This window comes from Geotrypetes seraphini, chromosome 3 (assembly GCF_902459505.1).
Source record: "Geotrypetes seraphini chromosome 3, aGeoSer1.1, whole genome shotgun sequence".
NCBI classification, from domain to species: domain Eukaryota; kingdom Metazoa; phylum Chordata; class Amphibia; order Gymnophiona; family Dermophiidae; genus Geotrypetes; species Geotrypetes seraphini.
In genome coordinates, this window is record NC_047086.1 from 240,198,290 (window position 1) to 240,223,072 (window position 24,783).

A 24,783-nucleotide genomic window follows, 5' to 3' on the forward strand; every position below is an offset into this window, starting at 1 on the left:
TGAACTAAATTTAGGGGAAACATAAGGCGCCATTCCAAATATAACCAATCTGGTGCATTCTCTATAAGTTCTGGGAGGATCCAATACATACCCTGACGTAGAATATAGGCTTGATGGTACCTATAGAAATTTGGAAAATTTACCCCTCCCTCCTTAATTGATTTTTGTAAGGTTACTAAAGCTATTCTAGGTGTTTTACCAAGCCAAAGAAATTTTGTTAAAATTCTATTAATATTCTTATAAAAGGACCCCTGAAAATAAATAGGTATCATACTCATTTGGTAGCAAACCACAGGCAAGATCATCATTTTAATAGTTTGAACTCTCCCCCACCAAGATATATGTAGTGGGTTCCATTGTTCACATAACTCCGTTACTTTTTTTAATACATATTTTTCATTTTCTTTTACAGTATCTTCAATTGTTTTTTTAACTTGAATGCCTAGGTATTTAAATCCTTCTTCTTTCCATATAAATGGAAAAGTATCAAATAATCCTTTTACACAGTGAACATTCAAGGGTATAATTTCAGATTTATTCCAATTAATTTTATAACCTGAAAATTTGCCAAACTTATCAATTAATTTCAATAAAGAAGATAAGGTAGATTCTGGATTTCTCAAATAAAGCAAAATATCGTCAGCATAAGCCGAAATTTTATATTCCATATCTGAATATGGAATTCCTTGTATCTCCCTCGTTTGTTGTATTGCTAACAATAAGGGTTCTAATACAATATCAAATAACAAAGGAGATAAAGGACAACCTTGTCTAACTCCCCTCTGCAATTGAAAACCATCAGATATCTTATTATTAATATTTAATCTTGCAATCGGGAAGCTATACAATGTTTTTACCATTTGTATAAATCCAGAACCTATACCAAACCATTCTAAAGCCTGATACATAAAATTCCATTCTACCCTATCAAATGCTTTCTCGGCATCTAATGAAACTGTAAATGCCGGTTCATCCATTTTTTTTGACAAGTTTAGCATGTGAAATAATAGTCTAGAGTTATTGGAGGAATGTCTTTTAGCAACGAAACCCGTTTGATGCATATCTATAATATGTGGGAGAGCTTTGGCCAATCTCAAAGCCAAAATTTTCGCCAAAAGTTTATTATCAACGTTTATCAAAGATATAGGCCTGTAGTTCGAAACCAAAGTAGGATCTTTATTTGGCTTAGGCAAAACAATTATTATTGATTCAGCCATAGTACCTTTTATATTACCTTTTATAAGTTGTGTCTGATATAGTTTTAATAAATGTGGGGAGAGGATATTTTGAAATGTTTTATAAAATTCTACTGTGTAACCATCACCACCTGGAGCGGATCCAACTCTAAGAGATCTCAATGCTGTTTCTAATTCTTTTAATGATATAGGCTCTTCTAAACTTCGTTTTATATGATCAGGAATCTTAGGTCCATTTATTAGATCTAAAAATTTTTTTCCATCTTTTTGTTTCTCCAAATAAGGTTCAGAAGAATATAGATCCTTATAAAAATTTAAAAATTGTTTTAATATTATATTTGTTTGATTTGTTATTATACCATTATCATCTTTAATTCCATTAATATTAGTTCTTCTTTTTTTTGCCTTAAGATAATTTGCTAATAATTTTCCTGCCTTATTAGAATTTCCATAATACATTGTTTGCTTGGAAAACAAATCTTTTCTTATCATTTTTGAAGTTAATTCGTTATATTTACCTTTTACTTTCAAAAGAGCTTGCAAAACTTCATATTCCCATTTGCTTATCAATTTAGCTTCTAATATTTTTATTTCTTTTTCTAATTCTATATGTTGTTTTTTAATTTGTTTCCTAATAAAAGCTGAATATGATATGATATTACCCCTCATAGTTGCTTTAAATGCATCCCATACATTTTCTATAGATGTATCTTCCACTAAATTTATTTGAAAGAATTCATTAATTTGTGTTTTAAGATTTTCCAAAAATTTGTCATCTACAAGCAATGCATTATCAAATCTCCAAAGAGGTCTATTATTTTCTAATTGATCTAATTGTAATTCTATCCATATTCCTGCATGATCCGAAATGATAATAGGATCAATGGAGGCTTTACTCACTTGTTGCACTTTATTTGTTGAAACGAAAATATAATCTATTCTTGAAAATGATTTATGAACCTGTGAACAAAATGAATACTCCTGATCATTAAAATGAAGAATACGCCATATATCTTTCAAATCACATGATCGAATTAAATTATCTAAACCTAAAGATTTAATATTTTTACCTGGTTTTTTATCCAATAATGGATCCATTACAGCATTAAAATCTCCAGCCACCACTAAATTAGAGGCAGCCAGTGGTAGTAACATATTTTGTAGCTTTTTGAAAAATTCTGATTGATTCGAATTAGGGGCATATATATTAAATAACGTCAGGGTATCATTTCCCATACTTATATCGATATGTATCCATCTTCCATGTGGATCTGAATTTTTTATCTTTATATTGGCCATACATTTTTTATTTATAAGGATTGCAACCCCTGCTTTTTTACCCACTGCTGGAGCAAAAAAACATTCTTTTATCCATCCACCTGATAATTTTTGTGATTCCTTCATATTAAGATGGGTCTCTTGCAGACAGTAAATATCTGCATTTTGTTTTTTTAAATATGTTAATATTTTTTCCCTTTTAATTACATGATTCAGGCCATTGACATTAATAGAATATATTTTAAAAGACATTATATATTTTAATACCTTTCATTATCTTATTCCTCCTCTCCTCTTTCATATTTAATATCCAAAAAATTTTCCTCATGACACACATATTAAACCCTAATGTATCTCCCTTAATTATTCTAATAAATATTCTTCTTATCCCTCCCTTTCCCACCCAATACATTGGCTGCTTAAGGATGCACATTGGAAATATAATCCTAACATTCTCCCCATTCCAGGCAATCAATATTCATTTGTTTAACAAATTTCCCTTCTATCTATCTATATTGATCTTTTATATTTATTTAATCATTTTCCATAACATTTTATTAATGTATCATTTTTTATTTAACAATGTGTTGATTTGTATTTCCTCTTGTATGCAGTGTATTATTTAATAATTTTCATATATTCTGTTCTTTCTTTCATATAATTATTATTGTCTTTTCTTTGTATTGTTTTCCTCCATTTCTTCAATATTTCGATATGTTGTATTTCCTAATTTTTCATAGAGTCTTCAAAACCTTTTTAATATATTTTGTTAATATATCATAGGTTCTGGTTTAGATAGAAACTCTTTTAGTTTTTCGGGATCCTCAAAATATAACGACTTGTCTCCAGATGACACTCTCATTTTCGCTGGATAGTATAGTCCATATTTAAATCCTTTTTCTTTGAGTAGTGGTCTCATATCTAGTAGTCTTTTCCTTTTAGATGCTGTGTTTTTGGCGAAATCTGGTAAAAACCATAATCTTGATCCTTTATAGTTTAAGTTTTTATCTTTTTTTGCAGCATTTAGTATCTCTAGTGCTTGCTGGTATCTCAACATTTTGAAAATGATTGGTCTTGGTCTGTTTTTATTTTCTGAATTTTTTATTGGGATTCTATGTGCCCTTTCGATTTCAATTGTTTGTTTCAAGTCTAATTGTAAAATTTTTGGAATTAAATTTTCAAGGAAAAGGATAGTATTTTTCCCCTCTAGATTTTCTTGTATTCCAAAGAGTTTGATGTTCTTTCTTCTTCCTCTATTCTCATAATCCTCCAGTTGATCTTTTAATTTGTTTAATTCCAGGTTGTCGTTTTTACATCTTTTTGATTCACATTCTATAATTTCCATTTTTGATTCTAATTCAGTTGTTCTTTTGTCGTTAACTTCCATTTGTCTATGTATATTTAAAATTTCTTCTTTCATATCAGACATATTAGTAATAGTTTCTTTCAGCATTTGTTTGATTTGTTTTAATTCTTCCATGACTTCAGCTTTGCTTAATGTGTCTGATTCTTCGATAGGAAGTGGTATCTTGCTAGGTGTTATTTGTTCTTGTTTCTGTCTTTTTGCAGATGTACCTGTCTCATTTTTGTTTTGTCTAGTACTTGCCATTTTATTGTTCACTTTTCCTTGGTTATTATTATTTCTTGTATTTAAATCTTTTATATTTGGTATTCTTAGGTTTTTAATCTCTTTTCTTCCAAGATTTTGTTATATCTTTGAAATAGAAAGTTTTTCTTTTTAAGTTCTTTTCTTTTTCCTTTACCTATGTTTTTCTCACTTTCACTTTTTCAATGTTGTAGGGGAACTTTTTTTTTTCTCTCCTCTTACAAGCCCAATCGCAGCTCTGATTAAGGAGAGCAACCCTTTATTAGAGTTATTTTTCTATTTTGATCAGCTTTAAGCAATTTTCTTCTGTTTTTTCTCAGCGTCTCTCAAATCCTCAATATCTTGCTGTTTCAGTTTTTTAGAGTTCCGTTGAATATTTTTTTTTTCGTGTCTCCTCTCTCACAAGCCCAATCGCAGCTTTGCAAGAGGAAATTAATATTGAATTCAGTATTTGTTTTTTATAAGTAAGCTGACATTTATTTGTCTTCAGTGCTAAGGCACCCAATTTTTAAGAGAAATGTAAGTCCTTCTCTCTCTCAATTTTTTTTTTTTTTTTTTAATCCCCTTTTTTGTCAAAGAATAATTTTTTTTTTTTTTTCCAATATAATTGGTCAGAACACAAATTCCTTTTTTTCAATCAATACTGATCTTTCACTTGTAATTTGCTGGTTTCAACACAGCATTCAATTTCAATAAAACTGCCAAAATCACAACTGGTTTTCTGTCTTCCCGTTTATTGTCAGCACTTATCCCACTTCAACTGCCGCAATTCAGATTTTTTTTTTCTATATTTGATCAGATCACCTTCTGGTTTTTCACATTCAACTGTATCAGTATTGCTGCTCGCGCTAAGCTGCAAAGTCTCTTAAATCAATTGAAATACAGGCAGCTCTCAACTTTCCTGACTTTTAACAGCTTCCTTTTTATGTTTCAATATATATTTGTTCAGAATATAAACTTTTATCCTCTATTTCGCCAAACTGTTGAATCATGTATATCACGCGGTTTCAGCGCTGCATTTAAACTTCAATAAACTGTCAGCACAAACAGTTCTATGTCTTCCCAACTCTCATCCGCACTAATCCCACTTTAAATATAGCAATTCGGCTTTTTTCCTTTAGTTATATTTTGTCAGAATATATTCATTCATTCTTTACTTTTCTCAATTTAACATATATTTCAAAGTTTATTGAAAACGCCGACACTGACAGCTCTCTGCTTACCGATTCCCTTCAGCCTTTTTTTTTACTTTCGTCTCTCCGTCTCAGCGTTGCTTTCAAGTCTCTCCAAACATCCGAAATCACAGTCTACTTTCCCGATTCCTCTCAGCTTTTTTGTTATATTTGTTATATTTTGTTATATTTGATCAGAACACATACTTCGGCACTGTATTCAGTTCTATGTAACCGTCAGTTCAAACGGCTTTTCGTTCTTCCGTCTCTTGTCTGCACATACCTTTCTTCAAATATCGCTATTTAGGATTTTGTTTTTTATCTTTTACTCAGCTTTCCGTATATATATTTATATACAATTATTTTGAAGGAAAATAAATTTTTTTCTTTATTTCATTGCCCGATGGAGAGGAGCTTCAGGATCACACCTCCATCCGTGCTCGCGCTAAGCCACGCCCCCTATGTTCTGTAATCTTTTTTCTAGTAGACAGACACTCTATTCCTGAACTTGCAGGTAGTCAACCTCTTCTCGTGAGAACTCTTGTAGGGAGCTTCATTTGCATTCTTTTGTTCCTCCTTCCAATCTCTCTGGGCTGTCTTTCAATTCCTCAGTTTGTATCAGAGCAGACAGTTAGTCCTGGAGAGGAAATAGAATAAGGAGGAGTATGGGGACACTCCCCAAGAGACATGTCTGTTCTGCTCGTAACATTAAACATATAACAGATAAACAAAACATAACCATTTGCAATACATAACAAGGAGAAAAACAAACAAGTCATCAATGAGCGCAACCTGCACTAAGAGTGTGGGAGATTTTATAGTCACCCACTAAATTTTTTGATGAGATAGTTGCGGCCTCTATTTTTGTCAAGGCTGGACAAATGAAAGAAACAAGATGTCTGAATTGCCAGGCCTTCTTGAGAAAGTTAGCAGGCAAATTCACTGCTGATAGAGTGGCTGTCGCTTTAGAAAAATTAGGTTCTTATCTCGGTAATCTTCTTTCTAATAGACAGACACACTATTCCTGAAGCCCACCCTATTTCCAAACTTGTGGATGTATCAAAGCATAGGGAGGAACAATTGAGCCTGTTGTCAGAACCAAATGGAGAGTCCTGTTTGGCCGTCACATCTACTCTGTAAAACTTCATAAATGTATGCAGAGAAGACCAAGTGGTGGCTCTACAGATTTCTTCTGGGGAAACTGCCGAAGATTTCATCCCTAAGGAAGCAACACTTCTTGTCAAATGTGCCCTTCAGGGATATAGGCAGATGTTTCCCACTTCCAATTATAGGCTGAAGAAATGGCCATATGAATCCTTCTTGAAATAGTTGCTTTTGAGGCTTATGGGTTGCTCCATCCAGTACAAACAGATGATCTGACAACCAAAATTAGTTTGTAATTTTCAGGTACCGCAGTAAGATTCTGTGCACATCCAATGCTTTCAACACCCAATCACTTTTTCTCTAACCAGAGGTGTGAAGGCAGGTAAGCATATTTCCTGATTAATGTGGAAATTAGAAATCACTTTTGGCAAAAATGATGGGACTGTGCGCAAGACCACACCTGAATCTATAATCCTAAGAAAAGGATCTCTGCAGGACAAAGCCTGAAGTTCCAACACTCTCCAGGTGGAGACGATTGCCACAAAAAACACCGTCTTGATGGTAAGTCCACCAAGGAAGCTTGGTCCAAAGGCTCATAGGGTGGACTCACTAGCGCCATATCAGAATGAGTAAATATAATCACTTTAGCACACCATTATAACTGATTACATTTACTCATACATATATACATATTTCTGTAGGACCCACGAGGAAGGCTATTAATAGCCGAAACATGGACTGTCGGGTCTGCACCATCTACATACAGTTCTATTGGATTTGTATTATTACACATTTGTTCTACATATGTGTATATTTTATATCACGTGTACCTACATTAAGATGATACCTGCAAGCAAAAGGGCTATTGTTGTGGTGAACAGATGGGTACAGTAAGTTTTGGGTGGGTTTTGAAGGGCTCACCATACGATATAAGCAAGATATACTGACATCTGTACCTGGGACTTTTAATGTGAAATTCACTACAGTACTTCTTAGAATGATTCAGGTTTCTGTATAACAGCTGCAATTAATGTAAACCATTTTTAATTGCTGTGCACAAATGATTCTGAAGATGCAATTTCCTAAGTGGTAAACATATTAAAATTTTGTAATCTTTAGTTATTGAAAGAGTGCTCATTTGTAATTTTTGGCTACCTACTCTTCTATGGCATTTAATTTGAAAGAGCTCCTCTTCTATGCTCAGCTGTCTGAACAGTTTGCTAAGAATGCAGGCTGCCTAGACAAAAATTTATTTTGTGTGTTTTTAATGTGGACCTCTTTATATTTGAGATTGACCAAGAAAGATAGATGTACTAAGGACCAAAGTGTCTATACACTTCCCCCTCCATATTCACAATTTCATTATCCAGTTATTTGCAGTTTTTTGAACGCAGTCTCCGCCCCCAAATTTACATCACAGGAAATTGGAGGAATCACCCAAAACCTGCAGCCGAGGTGGAGGCCGATGAACTGACAGGATCCAACGCTGTTCCCAGAGGCCCCGGCCTGCCACGGAGCACACACACACCTGCAACTCAGTGGGCACGCTCTGACTCTGTACCTGGCATTTGCCAGCACCAGGCGCGCAGTCTGATCCGGAAGTCCCCCACAAACCACAGTAGGTTACTGCTCTCTCCCTCATGCAGTGGTAGCCCTGCGCTCTGTTCTGAAAGCGGTTCTCAGAATCCAGACCCATACTTTCCTTTACAGCCGCACAGGAACAGGTCGGGTAATTTGCGGTTTTGTGCTTTTTCTAGGGTTTTTTTTTTTTAACAGAAAACCCGCGAATAGTACACAAAAAGTTATTTGTGGTTTTTCTGTATTCGCGGTCATGCCGTTCCCCTATTACCGCAAATATGGAGGGGGAAGTGTATAGGTTATTCTAAAAAAAAAAAGAAAGACATCTTGCTGTTTTGAGACCGGACGTTTTATCTACTGGATTTCTGGACGTCTTTCCCAAAATGTCCAAACTCAGACTTAGATGTCCTATCAAAAATGCTCCTCCATGCAACTATCTTGAAATGGGTACAAAGTATGCCCAAAAAAGTATAGATAAAACTTGGATTCTACTCTCCAAGCATGCATGCGTCTATTTGCAGAAAGTCACAGCGTACTTCTATATGGATAAATATGTTCCTCTGTACAAAATCTTTTGATTATTGACTACTTAGAGCGCTTAGAAAACAGTTTGCCAACTCTACTGGCTAATTCAGGCATGAATGAAGTGAATAATTTTAAGAGATGCTTTGCATTTATCAATATAATTATATTATAAATGCTTATGAAACTGGATCTAATGAACAGTTACCTAAAGTAAACTAAACTAAATTTGACCCTTTTGAATCTATTTCGTCAACAAAATAGATTATTTACAACTTCAAATATTTACATCTATTGTATAGTAACTATATGTAGCTAATTCATGCAGTAAGAATTTCCAGCTGTTTATCATTCATTTAATACACTTATCCAGGTGGCAGCAGTTGCTATCTGGATAGATGTCACTGATTGGGGATGTCTATCAATTTTCAGTGGCACTATCTGGATAGTGCCTCTGAAAATCATTACTGACTACCCTATCTTTATCTGGGCAATACTGGGGAGGTACTGGGCAGAGCAGGAAATTATCCAGATAATACCGCCCCAGTGTTACCCAGAAAAAAAAGAAAACTGGTCATGTATCGGTCATTCTGTTTTGATCTGTATTGATTACACAGACCAACAACAACAAAAAATTTTTCTTGGTCCCTTGGGTTTTTTGACCTGTTCCTGGGGTAATTTGGGGTGCTGATTCAGAAAATCGCATTGGATAGACTGCATCAGCTTTAGTTTCTTAGATATGGTGGCTACACAAAGTATTCTTGCTTTTTATGCTATTGGGATAGTAGAGCCAAACATGAACATTGGGCAAAAAAAGATTGGCCTCCAAGGGAATATATGGTGGTTGGTGAGCAAAATGTAATCAATGAACCTTTGGTAGCACAAGATAGAATCATACTTCACTGCTATATATAAAGGTAGGCCTCATGAAACAATTTGTAAAGGCTTTGAATAAAGACAGTTCGTGGATTGAATACGTGGAGGGGCATAATCAAAAGAAACATCTAAGTCCGATTTACATGTAGGGTGCTAGTCACTCAAAGTTAGCAGCGGCAAAATGTCAATGCTCGAAAAGTACGGTACATCCAAAATGGGGTTTATCTCCAAAAGTCATTTACTTGTACATCCAGGCGTTTAATCGCCCAGACCGCCACTACGTTTATCTTTATACCGCATTCTCAACCAAAAATTTGTCCAAGTTCCAAATGCCCAGAACAAGACCTTTTAGACGTGGGATGCCCAGTTCCCTCCTGCCGGAACATCTGAAGCTGGCCCCCCACCCCCGAATGTCTGCATCAGGAGGAGTACCCAATTCCTCCTGTCGCCACCTCGCCCAGTCCCTCCTGCCGGAACCCCCCCCCACACACACACACACACACCGAAGGGCATGCTCCCTGACACTCCCCTCTAAGCCCACCTGGACCCCACAATACCTTTTTTAAGTTGGCTTCTTCTCCCTTGAAAAGAGGAGACTGAGAAGGGACATGATTGAAACAATTCAAGATATTGAAGGGAATTGACTTAGAAGAGAAAGAGAGATTGTTCACCCTCTCCAAGGTGAAGAGAATGAATGAGAGGGCACTCGCTAGAGTTAGAAGGGAATAGATTCCTTACAAACGTAAGGAAGTTCTTCTTCACCCAGAGAGTGGTAGAAATCTGGAACGCTCTTCCAGAGGCTGTTATAGAGGAAAGCACCCTTCAGGGATTCAAGAAAAGGTTAGATAAGTTCCTGCTGGACCAGAACATAAGCAGGTAAGGCTAGATCAAATAGGGCACTGGTCTTTGACCTAAGGGCCGCCGCAGGAGCGGACTGCTGGGCACGATGGACCGCTGGTCTGACCCAGCAGCGGCAATTCTTATGTTCTTATGTTCCCTGGTGGGCCTGCCCCTTCCTGGAACATCGTGGGATGCACCGGGGAGGGGCCTAAAGCCATGATTGGCCCAGGTGCTTAAGGCCTCTAACACTTTGGTGTTTTATTTCATGTGTGTTTATATATACTTATTATTGCTTTCTATTTTTGTACATTCATATTTATATACCTTTTTTGATGCAATACCAGACCCTATTTAAACTCATTTTTTTGTCTTAACAATTTTTATTTATACGCAGTATTTGTGTGTTTTTAGACTAATATCTTAATATTTATTGTTTCTCATTGTTACTTCATTCGTGCATATCATTGTATTCAAGCATATTATGTTCTTATCTATGCAAATTTTGGTGTGGTAACTTACATGTATTTTTGTATTATTGTATGTTTATTATTGTTTCTTTATGCGTATTTATGTGTATTCACACATGTTTTTTTTAATGCAACATTAAATTCTTGACAAAGGCAGGAGTGCCAGAACACTGCCAGTGTCAAGTCCTTTTGCTTGATTCCGTGCTGTTCTCCAGTAAAGTATACTTTGGAATAACCCATTGCTGAGTGTTCGACGTCCTTTGCCTCATGACTTCCCCTTTTTGTAAACTCCCCTGACCATTTGGATAGCAGTTATTAAGCTAAGTTAAAGGTGGGAGAGTGAGGCGCAGTGGTTAAAGCTACAGCCTCAGCACCCTGAAGTTGTGGGTTCAAACCCAAGCTACTCCTTGTGACCCTGGGCAAGCCACTTAATCCCCCCTTGCCCCAGGCACATTAGATAGATTGTGAGCCCACTGGGACAGGCAGAGAAAAATGCTTAAGTACCTGGGACAACAGTATAGAAAATTAAATAAATAAATAAAATAAGATATAGCCTTACAACATACTTTTAAAGATAAAAATGATGAAGAGAGAAATATTGCATTTCAATAAGGACCAATGACAAGGAGACACATAAAAAACTAAGAGGCTATGAAAGTCATTTTGAGCCTCAAGTGGTCCCAGGATGGGTAAGAACATAAGAACAGCCAAACTGGGTTAGCTCAGTATTCTGTTTCCACAGTGGACAATCCAGGCCATATGTACCTGGCAAAAATCCAATTAGTTGCAACATTTATTGCTACTGATCCCAGAGCAAGCAGTGGCTTCACCTATGTCTGTCTCCATAGCAGACTAGGGACTTTTCCTCCAGGAACTTGTCCAAACCTTGTTTTAAAACCAGCTACATTAACCGCTGTTACCACAACCTCTGGCAATGCGTTCCAGAGCTTAACTATTCTTTGAGAGAAAAAATAATTCTTCCTATCAGTTATAAAAGTATTTTCCTGTAACTTCATCGAGTGTCCCCTAGTCTTTGTCATTTTTGATGGAGTGAAAAATCGATCCACTTGTACCCGTTCTACTCCACTCAGGATTTTGTAGACTTCAATCATATCTCCCCTTAGTTGTCTCTTTTCCAAGCTGAAGAGCCCTAATTTAGTCTTTCCTCATATGAGAGGAGTTCCATCCCCTTTATCATCTTGATCACTCTTCTTTGAAACTTTTCTAATTCCACCATATCTTTTTTGAGATATGGCAACCAGAATTGAATTCAATGCTCAAGGTGAGGTTGCAATACAGAAGCATTGCAACATTCATAGTCTTATTTACCATCCCTTTTCTAATAATTCCTAGTATCTTGTTTGCTTTTTGGCCGCCGTTGCACGTTGAGCAGAAGGTTTCAGCGTGGAGGGGCATGATAGAAAGGGACGTCTAAGTCCGTTCGCGTCCAACTCGCAAGTCGTCCACAGTAAACAGCCTAAGACACATTTTCGAAAAATATGTCCAAAATATTGTTTGTTTCAAAAATCGTATAATTATACGTCCTGCTGATCTGATCGTCCAAGCCGCTAAATCGCCTAGAATAAGCCCTGTTGGATGTGGGAGGGGTACAAGCCACTAAATCGCCTAGAACAAGCCCTGTTGGACGTGGGAGGGGTCTGCAAAGGGATGGACTGAACACCCAGACATGCCACCTAAATAGTGGGGTACCTTACAGGGCACTGCTGTGAACTTCACAAAAAGGGTGCCATGGCTTCTCCTCACTACAGCTCCCATATAGGCCTGGTGAACCCCCCAAACCACCTCCAGAATCCCCTAGACCCATTTATCTACCACCCTAATAGCCCTTATGGCTGCAGGAGACACTTATATGCCAGTAAAAAAGGATTTTGGGGGGTATATAGGGCAGTGCACATGTTTCAATATCAATTCAGTGATTACAAGGGCTTATGGGCATGGGTCCTCCTCTCCATGAGTCCCTAACCCACCCCCAAGACGACTTCAGCCGCCTCTGTGCTGGATGACTAGGCTTTCCTATGCCAGGCGGCCAGGTGATGATGGTCTGGAGGCTGAATTTTAAAGGTGTGATTAATATTTTTATGGGGGTGGGGGGGGGTCGGTGATCAATGGGGTAGTGTGTGGGGGTTTGTTTTATGTGTTTTCAGTGCTTATCTGGTGACTTGAGGTAGGTTTTTGTGACTTAGACTATGTTTTACATAGTCTAAGTCACAACATCCAAGTTCAGTCAATCCTGGGCTGTATAACATTCGGTTATACATGCTGTACGACTAAGTCTAAGTCGGCCCATGTCCCTCCCAACTCCTGCCCTCGACACTCCTCCCAAAACACCCCATTTAGCTTTGGTCGTTCAGCGGCACTATGTAGGCCTAGGTCGTCTAGAAATACGTCCAAAACCCGGTTTTATTATTGGCACTTGGACGTATTTAGGAAATGTTCGTCCAAGTGCTGACTTAGGCCGGTTTTTGGATGTTTTTCTCTTTCGATTATGAGCCCTATATTGTCTATGATGACACCTAGATCTTTTTCTTGGGCGCTAACCCCCAAGGCGGACCCCGGCATCTGGTAATTTATGATTTGGATTATTCTTCCCAAAGTGCATCAGTTTGCACTTGTCCACATTAAATTTCATCTGCCATTTGGATGCTCAGTCTTCCAATTTCTTAAGGTCTGCCTGAAATTTTTCAGTCTGCATACATTTTAACAACTTTTAACAGTTTAGTGTCATCTGCAAATTTAATCACTTCACTTGTTATTTCACTTTCCAGATCATTTATAAATATGTTAAATAACACCGGTCCCAGTACAGACCCCTGTGGTACTCTACTGTTTACCCTCCTCCACTGAGGAGGCAATGGCCATGGTATCAACTATTTTTCCTGGCTCTAAAGTCATGCTCACTGGTCTGTAATTTTCCAGATCACCCCTGATACCCTTTTTAAAAATCGTCATAGCATTAGCCACCCTCCAATCTTCAGGTACTACAGATGGTTTTAGTGCTAGTTCACAGATCACTAACAGCAGGCCAGCAATTTCATGTTTGAGTTCTTTCAGTACACTAGGATGTATACCATCCAGTCCAGGCGATTTATCACTCTAACTTGTTGATTTGGCCAAGTTCATTGAGATTTCTTTTTTTTTTTAAATTTATTTATTCATTTTGAAAATAATATCAAGCATTGCACTTGTTAAGGAAATATGAACAGGAAATTTTTACAAAGACAAATTATTTGATAGGAAACAATGCCATTTCTTCTTAGACCCCATATATAACCATAGGGGGGAGAATCGAACATTTGAGACTTAAAATTCAAACAGCAAGAAACAATAACAATGAAGACTATAACAGAAATATTCCTCTCAAATTTATAACACTCAATTAGTCCCTGATGATCTTTTTCATATCTAGAAAGCTCCTAAGATATTCCAGAACAAAAAAAGGTATATTTCATCCACAAATATTTTATGAGGCATTTACCTTTTTCATTGAGATTTCTTTATATTGGTTTTGAGGGCTTGAACTTGTTGGTATACTATTTGGATCTTTAGCCATTTTAATATTAATGACCTCGTTGCACTACATTTGCAAGGCAGTATCACGATCTGCTAGAAAACTCAGAAAAGATCACAGTAAGTCATTTTGATAATCCGCCACTAAAATACATGCACACTAAATCGGCTGGAACCAGTTTAGCAAGCACGTTAAAGGCACATTTTATTTTTGAGAATCTTCCCCTTTGTGCTATACGCCTACCAAGTTGTGCACATAGGTTTCAATTAACTCCAATTAGTGTCACTTATGATTTGCTAATTGCCAATTATCGTCGCTGGTGGGATAGGGGAGATATGATAGAGATGTTTAAATACCTATATGCACATGAGTCGAGTCTCTTTCATTTGAAAGGAAGCTCTGCAATGAGACGGCATAGGATGAAGTTAAGAGGTGATAGGCTCAGGAGTAATCTAAGGAACTACTTTTTTTAGAGAAAGGGTGAAACAGTCTCCCGGAAGAATTGGTGAAGACAGAGACTGTGTCTGAATTCAAGAAGGCATAGAATAGGCACGTGGGATCTCTTAGCGAGAGGAAGGGATAATAGTTACTGTTTATGGGCAGACTAGATGGGCCATTTGGTCTTTATCTGCCATCATGTTTCTATGATTAGATCTATTCATCATTTAAGTTGTACGCATACATTGGCTATGTATACCGATGTATGCTCACAACTTGAGATATAATACATAGAATTTGGGGATAAGTGTGTTGTTCAATAGGCGATGTTGAGTCAGGTAGACTTGGGGAAAGATGGAAAATAGCTAGGACAGCACTGTAGCAATATGCTCTACAGAAGTCTCCATCATACAAAAGGGCAAAGTTGAAGTAAACAACTTTGCCCTTTTGTATGATGAATCTTGCTATTGCTCTATTGTTAAGCTCTATAAATCATAAAGAGCCAAAATGAGGACCTTACATCCTACTCACGCAAACAATATTCTGAAATACCAAACTAATTTAAAACATTTTATCCTATACTAAGAGCACTGGAGTATAATTTTCTCCAACCACAACATGTACTCTAGGTTCATATCCAATGAACTTTAGTAAAGGGAAGATTAAACTGCACTGTTTACTATGCGAGAATATGGAATTAATCTACAACCAAAAATAAACGAAGTACAGTGCAATATATCTCAAGCATCCTAAATTTGAAATTCTATAGCAAAAGAGCAATAACATGCTCAACTGCCAATTATATGTGGTATGCTTCAGCGAGCTAGATGATAACATTAAAAGAAAGCTAGAGAAGGAGAAAATAGCAGTTACGGCAGAAAAATATGATATATTGTCCCCAGGGATCATTAAGAACAGCAGAGAGATCTAGAAGTTTCCTGGGGTTTTTTTTTTTTGTCCTTTCTGTAATTTAAGTCACTGTTATTGGAACTCACATACATTTTTCTCTTTGGATTTATAACTGTGTTATATTACTTTGGAAACACATGTAAAAATGTCATGCCAATAAAGTTTTCAAAAGTGAGATTGGCTTCTTGTAAAGCAGACAGGAACTTATTATCTCTCACTGTTGCTGTCTTTTCAAGGGCATTGCTTTCCAAAAAATTAAAGTGTAATAGGGTATGAAAGTCTCTGCAAAGCTACAGTACAGAGGAAAAAGGCAAGGGAGACGTTCTTCCAGACAAGCAAAAACCTTTACTCTTTAAAAACATGGTCCCAACTAAGATCCAAGTTTCGGCATCTCTAAGCACCTTCCTCAGGGGACACTGGATTGAACAACTGGGAGAATGAAAGAGCCGAGATTTTTGGGTCCAAAAATGGGGGCAACCTCGCAAGTTCCTGCGGTTGCCATGTGAATTCATGGCAGCCATTCAGAGAGCAGCTTTGCACGGGAAAGGAGCAGGGAAGAACACTCCTGCCTCAGTTTACCCCTGGACCACCAGAGAATTGACAGGTACGCGGGGGAGATGGGAGGGAGGTAAAAGTTGTCACAGTCGGCCAGGACAGGAGTCCCGGCCCATCTCTGGGCCACCAGGTCTTAAAGCAGGCCCGCTGGAGGCCTGTAAGGTATCGGGAGGGAGGGAGAGGGGACAGGGCAGGGAAGGGGACAGGGTGCAAAGCCTGGCAGGGCAGGAAGGGAAGTGGGACAGGGCGCACAGCCTGGCAGGGCACTTGAATATTAACTCCCCAGTTTATATTCGAGCAGCAGAGAGGAGAAGAGCAGCGTCGGGTTCCCTTGTTCTGGCCAAGGAGAGGAGCAGCGTCGGGCCGAACACAGCAGGGGAAGCGGCAAGGAAGGAAGCAGAAGGCACGGGGAAGCGGCGAGAGTTCGTTCCGCCCACCCCACCACGTCAGAGGCAGCGCCGGACTCCCCCTTGAAAGGGGAGGAACCAGCGCGGCACATGCGGCTGAGTAGAGCAGCAGAGAGGAGAAGAGCAGCGTCGGGTTCCCTTGTCCTGGCCAAGGAGAGGAGCAGCGTCGGGCCGAACACAGCAGGGGAAGCGGCAAGGGAAGGAAGCAGAAGGCACGGAGAAGCAGCGAGAGTTCACTCCGCCCACCCTACTGCGTCAGAGGCAGCGCCGGACTCCCCCTTGAAAGGGGAGGAGCCAACGGCACCCAGCCATTCGGCACGCGGCAAAGGCGAGCGGCAAAGGCGCTCGCCTTAGCGAGAGCGCCTTTGCAAAGGGCCTCAAGAAGGGCAAAGTTACTACACCCAAAAACATCAAGGAAAGACTGAAAGGTAAGAAAGAAGCAGGCGAAGAAGGAACAAACACACACAAGCAAAAGTAGGGAAAGGTAGAGCAAAGGCAGCACACACAAGAAGAAGGCAGCATGCACAAGAAGAAGGTAGAGCAAAGGCAGCACACAACAAGAAGGCAGCACACATAAGAAGAAAAGGCAGCACACACAAGAAAAAGGCAGGAAGCAGGTGCTGAGGGAAGCAGGCACAGAAGGAATAAACACACAAGCATAAGTAAGATAAGGTATAGCAAAGGCAGCACACAAGAAGAAGGCAGGAAGCAGGCGCAGAAGGAACAAGTAATCTTAACTGTTATCTTAAAGCAGGAACGACAATGGAAGCAGAGGGGAACCAGAAGATGAGCTTTCCAGTGTTCTGTAAAGACTGTCATATGTATGACTACCTCCCCTCGGGGAGACAGTCATATGTATGCGGTCGGTGTCAGGAGCTGAAAAGCTTGAAGAAGGAAGTCAAGCGACTAGAGGACAAGATACAGGAGCTAGAAGAACTCTACACCACGGAGGATCCAATCAAGACAGCTGAAGACTTCATGAGTGAGAGACACATCGAGGAGGAAGTCAGGGAACTCAAGAACTTCATTGAGGAAGCTTACAGGAGGAGGGTGGAAGAGGATAAACTTCAGATGAAAGATGAAGTTATACCAACACGGAGGGGAGAACAAGAAGCAGATGACTTCAATGAAGACACCCGCAGAGGAATACCACAAGAATGGGAGGAATTGGCTAGTCGATGCCCAGAAGAAGAAGAAAGAGTGAAGCACACCGAGGACATTGACCTGAGACCGAAGCGAAAATTGAAGAAGGGAAAGTCAGCAATCCTAGTGGGAGACTCGATCCTCAGGCATGTGGACAGCCACGTAGCAGGAGGGAGAGAGGATCGACTGGTGACCTGCCTCCCAGGAGCAAGAACCAAGGACATCGTGGACAAAATTGGGAAGATCCTGGAAGGAGCGGAGACGGAAGAGACCGCAGTAATGATCCACATCGGGATGAATGATGTCAGCAGGAGAGACTACAGAAGAAGCATGCTGATAGAACAGTTCAAGATTCTAGGAAGGAAGCTGAAGATGAGGACCAAGGAGATAGCGTTCTCAGAGATCCTACCAGTACCGAGGGCAGATGTGAAAAGGCAGGAGGAACTACAATCAATAAATGCATGGATGAGGAAATGGTGTGAGGAAGAAGGATTCCACTTCGTGAGGAACTGGACAACGTTATGGGGCAAGAGCAAGCTCTACAGGAGAGATGGACTGCACCTGAGCGCGGCGGGAACAAGGCTTCTATCAAACAACGTCAAAAGAGGAATAGAACGGGCTTTAAACTAAGAAGAAGGGGAAAGCTGACAGTTGACCAAGCATCGACGATTCAGAAGAAGGTATCCCGTGAAGATACTGAGAGGGAAAAAGGCTGGGAAGAAACAAGGGACAATTTACAGGAGTCAACTAACCCAGAAGAGGAGGTTAAAATGATTGCAGCAAAGGAAAAGAAAATAAAGACCGAAGCACAAGGAAAGGAAAGAAGGACAACAAGATACCACAATCTAAACTGCATATATACTAATGCAAGGAGCCTAAGAAACAAAATGGGGGAACTAGAAGCTGTGGCCGATGCAGAAGACATAGACATCATTGGAATCTCTGAAACATGGTGGAATGAGGAAAACAAATGGCATACAGCACTGCCGGGGTACAAGCTCTATCGCCAGGACAGGTCAGGACAAAAAGGAGGTGGAATAGCCCTATACATAAAAGAAAGCATACAATCGACAAGAATGGACACAGCAGAGACGACCAACAAGCTGGAATCTCTATGGGTTAAAATACCGGGAAGGAAAGGGCTTGAAATAAAGATGGGCCTATATTATCGTCCACCCGGGCAAACTGGAGATATCGATGAGGAAATGGAAGCCAAGATGAAGCGAGAATGCAAAAGTGGCAACACGGTTATTATGGGAGACTTCAACTACCCCGGGATAGACTGGAGTCTTGGAAGCTCAAAATGCGCTAGGGAGACAGAATTCCTGGAGGCTACACAAGATTGCTTCATGGAGCAGCTTGTTAGAGAACCAACGAGAGAGAATGCCACCCTGGATCTAATCCTAAATGGGTTAAGGGGACCTGCAAAGGAAGTAAAAGTAGTGGGACCATTGGGAAACAGCGATCAAAATATAATCAAGTTCAAGGTTGAGGTAGGAGTACCAAAAGGAAAGAGAACCATAGCGACAACTTTTAACTTCAGGAAAGGAAACTATGAAGCAATGAGGGAAATGGTAAGGAAGAAACTTAAGAACACTTCCAAAAAATGGCAAACGGTAAATCATGCCTGGTCTTTCTTCAAGGACATGGTGAGCGAGGCGCAAAATCTGTATATCCCCAGATTCAGAAAGGGGTGCAAAGAGGGTCGAACAAAAGACCCAGCGTTGATAACCAAAATAGTAAAGGAAGTGATAGGCAATAAGAAAAATTCATTCAAGAAATGGAAAAAGGACAAAACTGAGCGGAACTGGAAAGAGCACAGGAAGTATCAAAAAGAATGTCACCGTGTGGTTCAAAAAGCCAAAAGGGAGTATGAAGAGAGGCTAGCAAGGGAAGCAAGAAATTTCAAACCATTCTTTAGATATGTTAAAGGGAAGCAGCCGGCTAGAGAGGAGGTGGGGCCGCTGGACGATGGAGACAGGATGGGAGTGGTGAAAGAGGAGAAGGTAGTGGAAGAAAGGCTTAACATGTTAACATGTTCTTCTCATCTGTATTTACAAATGAGGATACGTCCAACATACCGGAACCTGAGCAATTCTTCAATGGAAGTCAAGCAGAAAAATTAACATCTATGGAAGTGAGTCTTGAGGATGTGCGCAGGCAGATAGAAAAACTAAAAACTGACAAATCCCCGGGTCCGGACGGCATACATCCAAGGGTTCTGAAAGAATTAAAGGAGGAGATAGCAGAACTACTGCAGCAAATTTGCAACTTATCCCTGAAAACAGGCGTGATCCCGGAGGATTGGAAGATAGCCAACGTTATGCCCATCTTTAAAAAGGGATCAAGAGGTGACCCGGGAAACTACAGGCCGGTGAGCCTGACCTCGGTTCCAGGGAAAATGGCAGAAGTACTGATAAAAGAAAATATCGATGAACATTTTGAAAGAAACAAACTTCTGATAACCAGCCAACATGGTTTCTGCAAGGGGAGATCGTGCCTAACGAACTTATTGCACTTCTTCGAAGGGATTAACAAATGGATGGACAAAGGAGACCCCATAGACATCGTATATCTAGATTTCCAAAAAGCCTTTGACAAGGTGTCCCATGAACGTCTACTCTGGAAACTGAAGAACCATGGGGTGGAAGGAGATGTACATAGATGGATCAGAAACTGGTTGGAGGGTAGAAAACAGAGGGTAGGAGTGAAGGGCCACTACTCGAACTGGAGGAGGGTCACGAGTGGTGTCCCGCAGGGCTCGGTTCTCGGGCCACTGCTATTTAATATATTCATAAATGATCTAGAAAAGGGACGAAGTGTGAGATAATAAAATTTGCAGATGACACCAAACTATTTAGTGGAGCTCGGACTAAAGAGGACTGCGAAGAATTGCAAAGGGACTTGAACAAACTAGGGGAATGGGCAACGAGATGGCAGATGAAGTTCAATGTTGAGAAATGTAAAGTATTACATGTGGGAAGCAGAAACCCGAGGTACAACTATACGATGGGAGGGATATTATTGAATAAGAGTACCCAGGAAAGGGACTTGGGGGTAATGGTGGATATGACAATGAAGCCAACTGCACAGTGCGCAGCGGCCGCTAAGAGAGCTAATAGAATGCTAGGTGTAATCAAGAAGGGTATTACAGCCAGAACGAAAGAAGTTATCCTGCCATTGTATCGGGCGATGGTGCGCCCGCATTTGGAGTACTGCGTGCAATATTGGTCGCCATACCTTAAGAAGGATATGGCGTTACTCGAGAGGGTTCAGAGGAGAGCGACACATCTGATAAAAGGTATGTAAAATCTGTCATACGCTGAGAGATTGGAGAAACTGGGTCTCTTTTCTCTGGAGAAGAGGAGACTTAGAGGGGATATGATACAGACTTACAAGATCATGAAGGGTATAGAGAGAGTAGAGAGGGACAGATTCTTCAAACTTTCAAAAAATAAAAGAACAAGAGGGCACTCGGAAAAGTTGATAGGGGACAGATTCAAAACGAATGCTAGGAGTTCTTTTTTACCCAATGTGTGGTGGACACCTGGAATGCGCTTCCAGAGGACGTAATAGGGCAGAGTACGGTACTGGGGTTTAAGAAAGGATTGGACAATTTCCTACTGGAAAAGGGGATAGAGGGGTATAGATAGAGGATTACTGCACAGGTTCTGGACCTGTTGGGCTGCCGCGTGAGCGGACTGCTGGGCGCGATGGACCTCAGGTCTGACCCAGCAGAGGCATTGCTTATGTTATGTTATGTTCTTATGTTGTCCTTTCTTTCCCTTGTTTTTGGAGAGAAAAAGGTTACCTCGGTTTATATTCGGGTCAGCTTATATTCGAGTATATACAGTAGGTGTTATTCTATAAAATAGTGCCTAACTGTAAGAGGACATACATGTGAGCAGAAAATAGATAGACCATGGTCATGTTTTACTGTTAGGGGTATAATATAATAAATTATGCACATCATGTGGTGTACCAACTAATGCCTGCCATTGACATGATGCAAGATGCAGCAATGTCTCATTTAAAGATCTTAAAACTCATGAGGCTGCATAAGGTTTCCACTTTTCTCTCAGGTAACCAGGCCCTAGAACTTGGAAGAATTTTAAACATGAGGATCATCTAATTGGACTTCATGTGGAAGATAACAGGAAGACAATGCAGTTCCCTTAGATTACGGGGAGCCAATAAAAAGTTCTCAACCCAGCCAAGAAGAGAATGATGTGGAGCCATGAAACTTACAAGTTATTCTACACTTTTCTTGACACTTTTTATTTCAATGATATCAAATGAAATGAAAAGTGTCAAGGAAAGTGTGGAATAACTTATAAGTTTCATGGCTGTGCATCATTCTCTTCTTGGTTGGGCTGAGAACTTTTCAGGGGCCCTTCGTACATGAAAAGCAGCTGCACTGTATGTAAGACATCTGATTGCCTGTTATAACCTAGAAGGCAGTGGCTGCTGCCAGAAGGATTCTGGGCTGTATAAAGAGAGGCGTAGTCAGTAGAAGGAAGAAGGTGTTGATGCCCCTGTACAGGTCATTGGTGAGGCCCCACTTGGAGTATTGTGTTCAGTTTTGGAGACCGTATCTGGCGAAAGACGTAAGAAGACTTGAGGCGGTCCAGAGGAGGGCGACGAAAATGATAGGAGGCTTGCGCCAGAAGACGTATGAGGAGAGACTTGAAGCCCTGAATATGTATACCCTAGAGGAAAGGAGAGACAGGGGAGATATGATTCAGACGTTCAAATACTTAGGGTATTAACGTAGAACAAAATCTTTTCCAGAGAAAGGAAAATGGTAAAACCAGAGGACATAATTTGAGGTTGAGGGGTGGTAGATTCAGGAGCAATGTTAGGAAATTCTACTTTACGGAGAGGGTGGTGGATGCCTGGAATGCGCTCCCGAGAGAGGTGGTGGAGAGTAAAACTGTGACTGAGTTCAAAGAAGCGTGGGATGAACACAGAAGATTTAGAATCAGAAAATAATATTAAATATTGAACTAGGCCAGTTACTGGGCAGACTTGCATGGTCTGTGTCTGTGTATGGCCGTTTGGTGGAGGATGGGCAGGGGAGGGCTTCAATGGCTGGGAGGGTGTAGATGGGCTGGAGTAAGTCTTAACAGAGATTTCGGCAGTTGGAACCCAAGCATAGTACCGGGTAAAGCTTTGGATTCTTGCCCAGAAATAGCTAAGAAAAAAAAAAAAAAAAAAAAATTTAAATTGAATCAGGTTGGGCAGACTGGATGGACCATTCGGGTCTTTATCTGCCGTCATCTACTATGTTACTATGTTACTATGGCATGCTAGGTTTTTCAGTTATAACTGAAAAGCATCAAGACTTCACCTTCCTCAGGATAGCGGCATCAAGGAGCTGCCTCTACCTCTTGCACCTCTATCATCTGTTTGAGATGCTGGTGCCGCTGCCTTTGGATACTGCAAGAAGGAGGAAGGGGTGAGACTGGAGAATCAAAAGAGGTTTTGTATCTGCCAGACAATCATCTTTTAAATTGTTAACCAGAGGTGAAAGTTATCTTTAAAAGCTAGGGCTTTCCAGATGCATTAACCACTGATACGCTGCTGTAAATTGGTCATGAAACAGTGCCAAGATTGCAAGACATACAGATGGTGAGTGTTGTCTCATACTGTTCGACTGTCTGAGGTGTAGCTGGAATCCAGTGCTAATCTGCTTTTCTTGAGAGAAATTCAGGCTGTGGTTGATTTTCACATAATCTGTTCCCACATTATCCTTTGCACACCTAGACACTTTATTTCTGAGTGGTACAGCTGACTCCCGAGGCTGTTTTGGCTAGTCATAGTTCACTTCAGATATTCAGCTCCACCAGGCTGCTTTGCATGGAGGGGAGAGAGGGAAGGGGAGAGGATAAAGCAAATTGGATGCAATCCCTGCAAATGTCTAGTCCGGAAAATTGCCCCTCAAAGTTTCCCCTGCTTTTTGTTTCATCTGCATTGTTGGCACGGGAGAAGAAAAAAAAAAAAATCTTTCAACTTTCTCCTACCCGTTATCTTTTCAGACTATCTTGCAAAGGAAAATAAAACCACAGACCACTTACAGTTTCTCCTGTTTGTTTCATGAAGATTGTTTGCATATAGAGTGGTACCTCGGAATCCGAACGCCCCAGAACTCAAACAACTCGGAACCCAAACTATTTTTTTAAATTAAATTTTGCCCCGGAATCCGAACGCTGCTTTGGAATCCAAATGTATGGGAGCTGCAAGCGTTGCTCAGCCCAAAGCTTCCCCTCTGACGCAGCTTCCTGTTTCTGCCTGGGCGGTTCGCGTCAGAGGGAAGCTTTGGGCTGAGCACCGCCTGCAGTTGCCGTTGCCGATCATGCTGTCTATGCCACCAAGGAACATATTTTATTTCTCCACTGGTTAGAGGATGTACATTTAAAACACATCATCAACATCTTTTCTCGCATCAAGCAGCATTATGGGGTAAAGATCTGGAACAACTGCTTATGCATACTACTTATGGGGAATTTAGGAAACACCTAAAAACATATCTGTTCCTGAAGTATTTAGGTAATTGACCTATACAATCCTAGTTCACAACAACTAATCTTTAGAGCTGTTAATCACTAACCCTTAACTTTGTTAATTCTACTCAATCTGTAGCATCTTTTAATCATTGTAAACCGCATAGAATTTCACGATCCTACGGTATATAAACTGTTATTATTATTATTATTATTATTATTATTATTAATCCAGTTTCTATTATTTTCAATGGGAAAAATTGTCTTGGAACTGGAATGGGGTTCTGGAACGGATTAAGTTTGGATTCTGAGGTACCACTGTATATAAAAAAGAACCAAACAAATCATTGCTGCCACCACTTGGATTTCACAGGTCTTCTTTACTCTAGCTCAGTGGTTCCCAAACCTGTCCTGGGGGACCCCCAGCCAGTCAGGTTTTCAAGATATCCCTAATGAATATGCATGAGAGAGATTTGCATATAATGGAAGTGACAAGTATGCAAATCTCTCTCATGCATATTCATTAGGGATATCTTGAAAACCTGACTGGCTGGGGGTCCCCCAGGACAGGTTTCGGAACCACTGCTCTAGCTAAAAGCAAACAAAGTGCATTTTATACTCCCTGGCTTTTCATCCTTACTCCTATAGGATTATTTGAGA

At 40.0% G+C, this 24,783-nt stretch overlaps 1 protein-coding gene across 4 annotated transcripts in view; it reads right to left on the reverse strand.

The window, feature by feature from the left end:
• The window catches only part of ENPP3 (ectonucleotide pyrophosphatase/phosphodiesterase 3), a 212,514-nt gene that overhangs the window by 27,514 nt on the left and 160,217 nt on the right, over positions 1-24,783 (reverse strand). The gene's annotated exons all lie outside the window — the stretch shown is intronic.